General features: G+C 42.8%; 1 pseudogene; it reads right to left on the bottom strand.

Moving 5' to 3' along the window:
• Nucleotides 1–13,693, bottom strand: part of LOC127572767 (contactin-associated protein-like 5) — a 991,970-nt pseudogene that overhangs the window by 266,669 nt on the left and 711,608 nt on the right.

Below are 13,693 nucleotides of genomic sequence, written 5' to 3'. Positions count from 1 at the left end.
AAACTTGTCACATGATAGGAAATTGCAATCATGTGACAACTCTTTCACCATGTGTACAAAGGAAGGAGATTTTGCCATTGACGAAGAGAACGTCTTTGAAGTGGAGTTGGAAGGGTGTCAAGGACCATAAGCAGAAAGATTTGGCAATGCCATTGTCAGTCAGGAGCAGAAAGATGTGAAAACGCGGTTCTGTTTTCTCTTGAAAACTGTTTGTTTTCTGGATTGATGAGTAGACTTTGCCTTCAATCTGTAGTCATAGCTGAGTGGTGTCAAGGGCTATTGAAGATTCTTACATTTGGTTCGTCAAAGAATTTGGCTCTTGTGGCAGGCATGGTAGCATAGTGGTTAGCATAATGCTTTACAGCGCCAGTGACCCCATTTCAAATCTGGCCACTGTCTGTGAGGATTTTGTATGTTCTCCCCATGTCTGCGTGGGTTTCCTCCAGGTGCTCCAGTTTCCTCCCACATTCCAAAGAGGTAGGGGTTAGGAAGTTGTGGGCATGCTATGTTAGCGCCAGAAGCGTGGCGACACTTTTGCGGGCTGCCCTCCAAAATCACTACGCAAAAGATGTATTGCACTGTGTGTTTTGATGTACATGTGACTAATAAAGATCTTATCTTATCAGAACAGCAGAAGGGATACGAGAACTGTGTTTACTTGGATCGCACAAACTGTTCTTATTACTAACCGTGTAATAAAATAATTCTCTTGAATTGATTGGATTAGAACCACATTGCAATAAACCAGTGTTTTGAAAAACACCAAAAAACCCTCTAGTAGTAAGGTAAGCTCTCTTTATTAGTCACATGTACATTGAAACACGCAGTGAAATACATCTTTTTGTGTGGTGTTCTGGTGGGGAGCAGCCGGCAAGTGTCGCCATGCTTCCAGTGCCAACATAGCATGCCTACAACTTCCTAACCCAGATGTCTTTGGAACGTGGGAGAAAACTGGAGCACCCGGAGGAAACCCACGCAGACACGGGGAGAACATACCAACTCCTTACAGACAGCGGCCAGAATCAAACCCGGGTCACTGGCACTGTAAAGCGTTATGCTAACCGCTACAGTACCATGCCTGCCAGTTCAAGATCACCTTTGACATCTAGGAGAGAAAATCTGTTGTTATCAGTAATAATGAGTGTTAATGTTTGTTTGATAAGGCACTTCTCAAAAGTAACATTACCAGCACAACAGAACCAAATATCGGTTTGAAGAGCCACTATACCAAACTTAGCAATACACAAAATGTGCTGGAGGAACTCAGCAGGTCAGGCAGCATCAATGGAGGGAAGTAAACAGTCAACGTTTTGGGCTGAGACCCTTCATCAGGACTGGAAAGGAAGAGGGAAGAAGCCAGAATAAGAAGGTGGGGGGAGAAGCACATTCAGGTAGGTGAAAGGCGAGTTCAGGTGAGGGGGGAAGGTAGGTGGATATCTTTTTCTTCCCCTCTCCCCCCCCAACTCCTGTGTCTTCCCTTATTCCCATGGCTCCCATCCCCTGCCATGACCTGCCCATCTCCTCTCCATCTTTTATTCCATGGTCCACTGCCCTCTCCTCCCGATTCCTCCTCCTTCAGCCCTCAGCCTCTTCTACCTATCACCTCTCAGCTTATTACACCTTGCCCCCCTCACCTGGACTCACCTCTCGCCTGAACTCACCTATCCCCTGCCTGCATGTACTCCTCCCCCTCCATTCTGGCTTCTACCCTCTTCCTTTCCAGTCCTGATGAAGGGTCTCGGCTTGAAACGTCTCCTGTTTATTTCCCTCCATAGATGCTGCCTGACCTGCTGAGTTCCTCCAGCACTTTTTGTGTATTGCTCCAGATTCCAGCATCTGCAGAATTTCTTGTGACACCAGATTTAGCTCTTTTCAGTTTTTACTACAACTTTGCTTTCATATCCTTTCCTAGATCAAGTGGAGACTCCCTTTACATGGTGAATGTTGTAAACCACACATTTTTGCAATTCTACATAAGCAATTCAGCTAAACTGAGCTCCGTTTCCTTAAGATTATAGCACTGAGAGTTAGAAAGTGACGTGATTGCTGGAGCAGATGAAGAGAAACTAATTCTGTTGGTTGGGGAGTCGAGGACAAAGGTGTATTGAATAAAACATTAGAGCCAGACATCTCTCGAGTGAAGTTAGGAAATATTCTCCAAGCAAAGGGTTGCAGGAGTTTGAAGCTTTCTGTGGGACAGATTCAGGAAAGTCATTGCAGTTGTGTATCCACTTGTGACAAGTGCACAAAAAGGGTCAAACATCCATGAGCAAATCCAGGCCAATTTCTTTCTAACTTGCAAATAAGATATTGAAAGTTTTAATGTGTTAATTTGGCTTCATGTTAAATGCTTGTACTAAAGAAAATTGATTATTAGCCCTAAAAACTGAAGATTTCTCAAGGCAGATTCATTTGTTTGATACTGGGACAAAGCTCAGGTACGAGACAGAATTGGACAATGCTTTCCAATAAGTCATGAGTGTCCAAGACACAAGAAATTCTGCCAATGCTGGAGCAATACACAAAAAGTGCTGGAGGAACTCAGCAGGTCAGGCAGCATCTATGGAGGGAAATATACAGTCAACGTTTTGGGCCGAAACTCTTCATCAGGACTGGAAAGGAAGAGGGCAGAATCTGGAAAAAGAAGATGGGGGGGAGGGAGAGGAGTACACACAGGTAAGGGATAGGTGAGTTCAGATGATAGGTGAGTCCAGGTGAGAGGGGGAAGGTAGTGGGTGGGGGAGAGGGAGAAGATGTAATCTGAGAAGTGATAGGTAGAAGAGGCCGAGGGCTGAAGGAGGAGGAATCCGGGAGGAGAGGGTAGTGGATCATGGAATAAAGGATGGGGAAGGGGACGAGAAGAGATGAGCAGGTCATCAAGGTGGGGGAAGGGAGCCATAAGAATAAGGGAAGACATAGGAGTGGGGGGTGAAGAAAAGGGGCGAGGATACCAAGAAATTGATGTTAAGGCCATGTTGGAGACTCCCAAGGCGGAATATGAGGTGTTGTTCCTCCAAACTGCGCCTGGCCTCAACGTGGCAGTAGAGGAGGCTGAGGATATACATGTCAGTATGGGAGTGAGATGTGGAGTTGAAGTGGGTGGCCACCAGTAGGTCCTGGCTGTTGCGCTGGATGGAGCGAAGGTGCTTGACAAAGCGGTCACCCAATCTGTGTCGGGTCTCACCGATGTAGAGGAGGCCACACTGGGAACACCAGATCCAATAAATGACACCCTTGGATCGACAGGTGAAGCACTGCCTCACCTGGAAGGATTTTCTGGGGCCTTGAATGGTGGTGAGGGAGGTGGTGTAGGGACAAGTGTAGCACTTGGTGCGGTTGCAGGAGTAAGTGCCTGGGGGGGGGGGGGGGTGGGTATCGGTGGGGAGGGACGAGTGGACAAGGGAGTCACGGACAGAGCGGTCCCTTCGGAAAGCGGAGAGAGGGGGTGAGGGGAAGATGTGCTCTGTGGTAGAATCCCGTTGGAGGTGACAGAATGAGTGTCCAATGAGTCGACTGTCCGTTTCCCTCCATAGATGCTGCCTGACCCGTTGAGTTCCTCGTGTTGCTCCAGATTCCAGCATCTGCAGTCTTGTGTGTCTCCTCTGTGTTTCCAATAAGTTTAAAGATTCTAATGACTCAAACTAGCAGAAGGACAATGGCCTCTTCCCATCCTGTAAGGGTAGATTAGTTTAAGATTCCCAACTATTTCTGGACATCTGCATTGACTCTAGAGTCTGTTTCAAGGGGTTTATTTCATCTTCCCCCACTCTGCATCAGATCTACTGACTCTGACTTTCAAAATTTACTTTCATATTTTCAACACAAGGAGTCTGGTTTTGTTGTGTGGGCTCCGCTGCCCACATTCATTGCCCGGATTCTCTACTGATCCGAAACGTTCCTGGTTCTGATTCAGAATGCTGGACTTACTGCCCGAGAGCATGATGGAAGTTTGAACAAGAGCTTGCATAAAGCCAAGGCTTGGTGTGGGGTAATTGGATCATGTGATCAGGTTAGAACAAGCCCTGCTGTGAGGTTGCTGAGGAAGGGCAAAGCCACACCTCAATTTTTCAGATTGTTTATATCCTCAAACTTTTTCAAAAAGCCTTCAAAAACTATTAAAGATGAAATAAAAAGAATAAAATGACAAGAATAATCACTTACAAGCACATTAAAATATAGGTAGCTCTGCTATAACGCAGTAGTTACATTCCTGAGAAACCTTGCATTGTAGAAAGGCTCAATATAGCAGAATAGACTCTAGTTGTCTTCAAAGCACAGATTTGAACAGGTTTACCTGATCATAATTGCACTTTCAGCAATGCAGTCCATGTAATGCCAACAGTGTTCCCTAATCCATCAATTGCATTATAACCAATTCGCATTATGTAAACACGTTGTAGCAGAACTACCTGTAATCAAAATCATGACTGCAAGCACAAGTAGAATATGTACTTTTCCTCCTCACTATTGTAAACGAATGGGCTGGTGAACCCTGTGCCAGCTTCAAGCTGGTGCAGGGGCTATGAGCAGGTTATACCCAGCTTGTACTCTACCATTAGGTTCCATGCAGAGTTCAGCAGGAGAGTATTCCAACGGATTCCTTGGATAGAGTGTCAGCAAGTTTTGGGAGTACCACACAGGTATGTGCATGCATCAAAGTCACAAACCTGCTGGCATTTATAGGGTTAAATGCTGGCACTAGGCTGTGGAACTGTTGACATCATCAGCAAGGGCTGCCAACTATGTTCAAAGCCACAGGTATCATACAAAGAGCCTGTTTAGCTTCCATTTGGAGCACCTGCTACACAGAATGGGGATTGTCTGAGTTTGGCAAGAGTTCCAAATACTGGAGCCAACCCCACAATCTTTTATGCGTGGGAAACAGAAGGCCATTAGAACTAGAAGTCAGTCAAGTGTAAGAGTCAACACATTTGCACACCTCTGGTTTTCGGATGCCATTGAATAACACAATCACCGAGTAATATTACTGAGATTTATGGTGACCCGTCCCGGTGTTGACATACAACAATTAAAGGAGCCTACCGACAAACAGTTGGCTGTTGAGCTGTAAGTGGATGTGTCCATCAGCTGGGGCTTCCTGAGCTTTTCTTGGCAGGTGATCCACTTGAAGAGATGCCTCCTTGATGTTTCGCTCCACCCTAACGTAATGCCACTGATTGTTGTTCAAGTGTGTGGATGACTTCACAGTGATCTCAGATGGACCGTTGCCCACATCAAAGGAGAACAGGACTTCCATTGGGGCTGGAAGACCAGACAAAAAGGGGTTAACATTTTGAGCACAAGGAGCACGAGGTGAGAACAGGAGGTGGTATTGAGATAGAGGATCATTCACGATCACATTGAATCCAGAGCACTTCATGTCCACACTCCTGTGCCTGCTTTTCTATGCTCAGCATTCACATCTTTTTTGCACTATTTATTTTGTAATGTATGGTAATTTTAATGTCTTTGCACTGTACCGCTGTTGCAAAACAAGTTTCACGTTATATAAGTCGGTGATAATAAACCTGATTCTGACATATACACAAATATGTTGACATAAGAATGAGGTGCTTGTGAGCACCTTTGGTACCACATGCAAACAAGGAAGACAAGTCAAACTGAAAAGCTGGCAAATAACACCGTCTAAATAAAATGCACATAAGCAGTCATGTGATGACCCTTTCTAATATTGTTTTCCTCAGTTCTTTATATGGCCACATGAGGTGGGCATCACTAGCAAGCTACCTCTGCCCATTTAGAGTCATACAGCACAGAAGCAGGCTCTTCAGCCCAACTGGTCCATGCCAACCAAGGTGCCCATCCGAGCTAATCCCAATTGCCTGTGTTTGGCCTGTATCCCTCCAAACCTTTCCTATCCATGTCCCTGTCCAAATGTCTTTTAAATGTTGCTAATGTACCTGCCTTTGTCACTTCCTCAGGCAGCTCATTCGATATACGGACCACCCTCCGGGTGAAAAAAAGCTGCCCCTCAGGATCCTTTTAAATCTGTGATCACAAATTTGTGATGTTTCAGTGAAAAGAGGATGTAATCATGATACAGACTGAAATTTCAACCTCTCTCACAACCCAACTAAAATGTCTGGGACTCTCAGTCAGTGACAGGGATGTGGGGCAGTATTAGGGGTTGTTTTTATATACATTTGATGGGATAATTTTAATATTTTTATTCATTTTGCAGGATCTGGGTATCACTTTTAAAGACATTTATTGCCAGTCTCTAAATACCTTGAGAAGGTGGTGGTGAGTCATCTTCTCAAACCACTGCCATCTTTCTGGTGAAGGTTATGACCCCTTGTTCTGGATGTAATTACTTTTTGTATCTACCCCATCAACTCCTTTATTAATCTCCTCAATTGTAGCTCCTCTTAATCTTCTGTGTATGGCAAATTCAAGGCTAGTCTAAACCAGAGCAGGCTGCAACATATTATCATGATGGAAATCCACCCAGATTATGATCTAATCAACGAGAGGCAAGTATTCGGTGCTGACATTAAATTTTGTTGTTGCAGAATGCATGGTGACAATCAGTGATGGTGCCAATTACTGAGACAGGATTATTTGCAGTGTTTGTTTTTCTGTTAGGAAAAGATTATAAAAATGAACACACTTGAACATGATGTTCTTGCGCAGTTACATTAACAAATGATTGACTTTGACAAGAATCAAAATACTTCTACTTTATTTTAACAAGCCACTAATAGGGATTTGTTTTTATTTCCAATGTAGAAAATAAAACCGACATCTCCTGACTGGAAGCTTATTAATGCCCTTAGTAACAGATCTCCTAGCAATGCCACTGTGGACCAGTGGTTTGAAAACCGTTCTATGTAGGTGGCTCTGTACATATTGGGCCAGAACTTCTTGAATGAGGGGAGTCTCGCTATGCGCATTAGGTAGACATTTTCCTGGCACTGTTCAGCTCTAAAAACAAGCTGGTGTGAGCTGAAAAATGGCATAGCGAAAAAAACATCTGAAACCTCCAATGAATAACAGACACAGCAGTCTATGTCCTTCACCAATAAGGCTGTGATGAGTCTGGTCTTGACGAAACCCATATTGAGAATCAGGAAACAGGTTATTTGTGAGTAACTGGAGCTTGATGACATTGTTGAACACACCTTAGTCACTTGTCTTATTGAGACTAAATTGGTTAGGCAATACAACAGAGAAGAAAAGCAATAGAATACAAACAATCTCAATTGTTCCCATTCTGTGCCAGAGAGATTCATTGGTGTGGCATTAACAATGAGTTTGTTTCTCAGTGGGTCCAATGCTCTTAAATACCAAACACCTCGGTCTGTAGGCATTTAATCAATAAATATGCAAAAGTAAAAAAGTTACTTAAAATTGACATTGAGGCTGAAATACTGTTTGTACAAAACAAATGGGGAACAGGCCTGCAGATTCTAGAACAAAGAACAGAAAATGTTGCAAACATTTAATCATTTCACTCAGCCTGATCTGCTGAGATTGTTTTTATTTCAGATTTCTAGCATCTGCAGTTTTTTGATTTTTGTTTACAGCAGAGATTCGTGGTCATGCAGTGATTATGTTACAGGACTATCAGTCAGGGTTCTAGAGCACTGATCCAAAGATTTATGTTTGAATTCTACGAAGGCAACTGGGGGATTTAAATAAGTAAATCTAATATTGAATCTAGTCTGAATATTGTTAACCATGAAACTACCGCATTGTTGCCAAAACCCATTTGATTACTCATGTCCTATGAGGAAGGAAATCTACTATCCCAGATATTGTGGGCTGAAGGGTCTGTTTGTGTTGTACTGTTCTTCAAAACACCACTCCAGACCCACTTATGTAATTGATTGTTAATTACTTCAGTTTGTGCCCATCTGGTGTACAAACAAATAGATAAGTTTATTTTCCGACCAGTGCCCCTACTTTCTTAGAAGCTGAAGGTGATTTGGCTTGTCAACAAATACTCCTACAAATCTTGAAAGATGCACTGGTGTAAGTATCCTGACTGGTTGCATCATCGCCTGGTATGGCCACACCAATACACAGAAATGCAAGAGGCTACAGAGAGTAGTGGATGCAGCCTGGTCCATCATGGGCACTGCCCTGACCACCATTGAAAGTATCTACATGAGGCATGGCCTTAAGAAGGTGGCATCCATCATCAAGGATCCCCACCCTCCGGATCATGCCCTCTTCTTGCTGCTGTCGTCAGGCAGGAGGGACAGAAGCCGGAAGTCCCAGGAACAGCTACTTTCCTACAACCATCACGTTCTTGAACTGACCTGCACAACCCTAACCTTACCTCTGCAACGGAACATTATGGACCACCTCTTGCACTGCCAATGGACTTGTCTCTGATTATGATTTTTATTTGCACTAATGTCTTTTTACTTCACTGTCTTGTCTAACTTATGTATAATGTATGTAAACCTTATGTTCTGTGTTGTCAGAATCTAGTTGCCCGTGATTCTGCTGCAAGCAAGTTTTTCACTATACCTGTACCTCACTGTACTTACATATCTGACAATAAACTCAACATCTCTTAATCCCATGTACTTGCTGGCTGATTGGTGCATTAATAGCAGCATGTATTGTTAACCAGCTGTCTGAAAAAAATTAACCTTGGCCCATGGAATATTCTTAGGGGTGTTAGCTACTCAGTAATAAACCACTGTTCCTGGTCACTAAAATGAAATCACTTCCAGAAATATTAATGAGTAAAGTGGAAAATTGACCAGGTATGAACTACCCACAAAAATCTAGGCCAATCACTATTGAATTTAAATCAGAAAAAATATTGCCTACAGTGGTATCTAACTCCATTTACTCACCAATAAAATGTTTAAAGGTCATCAGTTTTGGTTTCATCAAGGTCATTTAGCTCCAGATCAGATTACAAGGTAAAGCATGCATGGACAACAGAACAGGATTTCAAAGGCTGTATTTGACATCAAGGGAGTGAAGGAAACGTGTGGCTCCAGGGAACACAAGCCAAAAATGAATCAAGGGGAAAACAGTCCGTCAGTTGGAAACTTCTCCTATAAAAAGAACTTGGTTAAGATTGTTGGAGGATAATTATCTCAGTCCCAAGGCAACAGAAGTTTTTCAGGCAGTATTGCAAGCCCACCATTTTCAGCTACTTCATTAATGTGTAAGGTGGCTGTTTGCAAATCATGGACAATATTCAGATATGGGCTGATAGAATGGTGAAGTCTGCATCACACAAGTGCCAAGTATCGATCATCTCTAACAAGAGTGTGTCCAAACACCTCACCTTTGTTGTTCAACAGGTGAAGCTGAATGCAACAGGTGATTGATAACCTTGTACACATCTAAAGCTAACAACACAAATGGCCTTCTCTGAAAATAAAACACTCCATGTGTAGCACTAGAGGGCACAGATACTCTAATGCTTTCATGGATATAGTACTCTGTTCTTGTAATAGAGGAGTGAATTCATTCATTTTAAACACATTTGTACTCCAGGTCCTCCTGCACACATCCAACATGCTCCCACACCCTCCACCACCTAGTTTTTTTTCCCCTCTCCCAGCTACTTCATCTGTCTATCACCCACACACTCCTCCCACCCGGTCGCCTCCCCCTACTGTTCCCATCTGGCCCCTCCTCACCTCCCTTATTTGGTTCCATGCTCCACCTTCCTTTCCTATCAGATTCCATCATCTGCAGCCCTTCGTCTCCTATCACCTCCCAGCCTCTGTTGCTATTTCTAGCCTTCCATCCTCCACCTGACTCCATCTGTCAATCACCCCCTCCTTATCTGGATCCACCTATCACTTGCCAGCTCTTGCCTCACCCCTTCCTTTATACTGCCCAGCTCCCCTCCATCATTCAGTCCAGATGAAGGGTCTCGACCCAAAATATCGACTGCCTATTTCCCTCCACAGATGTTTCCTGACTCACTCAGTTCCTCCAGCAGTTTGCCTTTTTGCTTTGGATACCTCTATTAAGGGAGCTAATTAAGCAATTTAATATGAAGATGTTGGGTGCTTAAAATCATTGATTAAAACAGCTTGACTTCAAAGAATTAGCCTTATACAAAATGAGCAGTCTACAGCCTGCATCCAGGACATGCCCCCTTCTCGTTACTACCATCGGGAGCCTAAAGAACCACTCGATTCAGAAACAGCTTCTTCCCCCTCTGCCATCAGATCTCTGAACCGTTCATGAGCCCGTGAACACTCCCTTGTTATTCCTTTGTTTTTTGCACTATTTATTTCTGTAGTTTATTGCAACTTTTATGTCTTTGCACTCAACTGCTACTGCAAAGCAACAAATTTCACATCAAACATAGAACGTTACAGCACAATACAGGCCCTTCAGCCCACAATGTTGTTCTGACATTTTATCCTGCTCTAAGATCTAACTAACCCTTCCTTCCCACATAGCCCCCCCCCCCATTTCTCTGTCACTCACATGTCTATCTAAGAGTCTCTCAAATGTCCCTAAAGTATCAGCCCCCACAACCTTTACTGGCAGTGTGTTCCACGCACCAACCACTTTGTGCAAAGAACTTACCCCTGACATCCCCCCTTATACCTTCCTCCAATCACTGTAAAATTATGCACCCTCATGTTAGTCATTGTCACCCTGGGACAAAGTGTGACTGTCCACTTGATCTATGCCTCTTACGTTGTACACCTTTACCAAGTCACCTCTCATCCTCCTTCTCTCCAAAGAGAAAAGCCCAAGCTTACTCAACTCATCCTCATAAGACATGCAAACCTATCCTCATAAGACATCACTAGGTCAGTGATTGATTCCTCAGTGCAAATGATCAGATATTGTGTGGACAGGAATTATTAGTTTAGTTAGATGTTTAATTAGTTCTGCATAACATCGTAGGCCGAAGGGCCTGTTCCTGTGCTGTACTGTTCTATGTTGTATTGAAATGAAGATAGAAAATTAATGCAATACACAGTAACACCAGTACTCTGATGCAGAAGATGGTGAGGTTTGGTTAATTAGGCTGGAAGGGCCAGAGTTGTTATCATTGCTGGCATGTTTTAGGTTGTGATGATGGAGAACTCTTACATGATCATTGTTCCTTAGATACTCGAGCTACACATTTCCAGGGCTTTGTTTTAAACAGATCTTAACTCAGAATTGTTCCACTGTCAGATGACACTTACAATTTAGCTCGATCCTTATGAAGTCCTTTATTCCGAGATTCTCCAGGAAAACCCCCGAGGAAGCAGTGGTTTTGAAGAAAAATGTAATGTCTGCACTTAGTTCCCCGTGGAATGTTGGGAAATGGAGATACGAGGACTCTGTGTTAAATGAAGCTGCGTTCCAGTAATTGCCTGTGTGAACAGTTACCAGTCTGTTAGAGAGGAGACCACACAATTCATTTACTAGCATGAAATAGGTCAATGCACGGCAACACAATATGACACTCTCAAACTCCTGACACGTAAATAATTAACTTCTGCTGTTTTTCTGTCAATTTTCACCCATTCCACCCCCAGGGAAAGAACATAGGAATATTCTTATTAGGAGCAGAATTAGGCCATTCTGTCCCTCCAGTCCACTCTAGTATTCAATAAGATCATGGCTGATTTGACTGTCACCTCAATTTCACATTTCCATTTGCTCCTAGTGATGTTTCACCTCCTTATGTATCAAGTATCCATCTAGCACTGCCTTAAAAATATTCAAAGGCTCTGTTCTATTACCCTTTGAGGAAGAGAATTTCAAAGATTCATAACTCTGACAAAAGCAAAACATTGCCTCATCTCTATCTTATGGGCAATCACTTAATTTTAAACAGTGAACCCTAATTTGAGATTCCCTCACAAAATGAAACATCCTCTCTCCATTTCGAGATAGTATATATTTCAACAAGTCACCTCTCACTTTTGTTCTTAAGAAATCCATCTGATACAAGCTTAGTCCATCTAACCTTTCCTTATAAGATAACTCACCCATTGCAGCAGTTAACAGTCTGGTAAACTTTGTCTGAACTGCTTCAAATTTGTTAATATCTTAAATGAGATCAATACTATGAACAGTACTCAAGATGGTATCTCACCAATGTCCTATATAAGTGAAGCATGAACTCCCTACTTTTGTATTAATAAATGATTACATTCTGTTTGCTTCCTTAATTATTTGCTCCACCTGAATACTAGCCTTTTGCAAATCATTCATAGCACATCCACATCCTTCTTGCACCTTGAAGCTCTTAAACCTCTTACCATTGAAATAGCATGCTTCTTTTCAGAATCCTTTTGTGTGCCAGTGCTGTAACTATGTTGGTAAAGCACCACATCATTTGCTTGGATATAGTCCCTTAGGAAATTCACTCTTGAAACAAATCTATTAGTTCCTCAGCCAAGAAGGACTGAACTCTCTACTGGCTGGCAAGGGCAAATAAAGCTGAACAGCCACCTTCAGTGCCATAAACAACAACTTCCCATTTTGACTTCTCTGTTGCAATGAAGCACAATGCAAGCTCAAGGAATGACATATTAACTCCCCACTCTGCAACTGCAGTCTTCCAGACTCAACATAGAAATTAATAAATTCAGATATTCAATCATTTGAGTCCTACATTTCTAGCATTCACAATTATTTTTCTTGCCCTTAGGTAATTTCAGATGTTTTCTGATTTACCATTTGCCCATACATACCTTGTGCTGTTCCCAGCCTTTGCCTCTAAACTGACTCCAGCACCTGTCTCTCTCTCTGTCCATTCTATCACAGTCCTTCCCTTTTCTCTACTCCCTTTCCCTGACTTGCTCCTGACTCATTAACCCCGTTTCTCTCTCCATTAATGCTGCCTGGACTGTAAGGCAGGTATGGTGGTGTAGCGGTTAGTGTGATGTTATTACAGCACCAGCGACCCAGGTTCAATTCTGGCCACTGTCTGTAAGGAGTTTGTACATTTTCCCCGTGATTGCGTGGGTTTCCTCTGGGTGCTCCGGCTTCCTCCCACATTCCAAAGACGTACGGGTTAGGAAGTTGTGGACATGCTATGCTGGCGCAGGAAGCGTGGCGACACTAGTGGGCTGCCCCAGAATACTCTACGCAAAAGATGCATTTCACTGTGTTTCAATGTACATGTGACTAATAAAGATATCTTAATATTTACAGCATGTTCTGCTTTACTTCTTTTCAAGACTGGAGTAACTTGCTATGAACTTATCAACCACTAAGTTATGCAAAACCCTTCATTGAAGTCACTTCTTGAGATTCTACCGGAATCTGTACTTTCACTATATGGCATGGACATTCTTCCTTGGTTGCTAAACTAATGGTCTTGTGTTGCACTCAAGTTTTATTAAAAAATAATGTAATTGACTTTTGGAAATGGGCAAAACATATAGCCATTATTGTAGTGTATGTTTAGTGCAAGCAATCAAAGAAGAATAATTTTCACTCCATATATTTCAAGTACCAAATCAAATAGCCCTGACTGGCATACAAATCCATTTTGTTTCCCAGTCATTTGGTCATAGAATCATAGAATTGTTCTGGCACAGGAGGCCGCCATAAGTTATGGTTCCCTGTAATGGAATCTATTCAGACCCATTCCTCTACTCATTCTCCATGGCCCTATAAATTCAGAGAATCATAAAGAATGAAAACAGGCCCTTCCACCCACTAAGTCCACTCCACCCATCGAACACTCCGATTTTACTAATCCGATTTTATAATAGAGTAATAC

This window comes from Pristis pectinata, chromosome 1 (assembly GCF_009764475.1).
Source record: "Pristis pectinata isolate sPriPec2 chromosome 1, sPriPec2.1.pri, whole genome shotgun sequence".
Classification (NCBI taxonomy): Eukaryota; Metazoa; Chordata; class Chondrichthyes; order Rhinopristiformes; family Pristidae; genus Pristis; species Pristis pectinata.
This window is presented reverse-complemented; position numbering and strand designations above follow the sequence as displayed.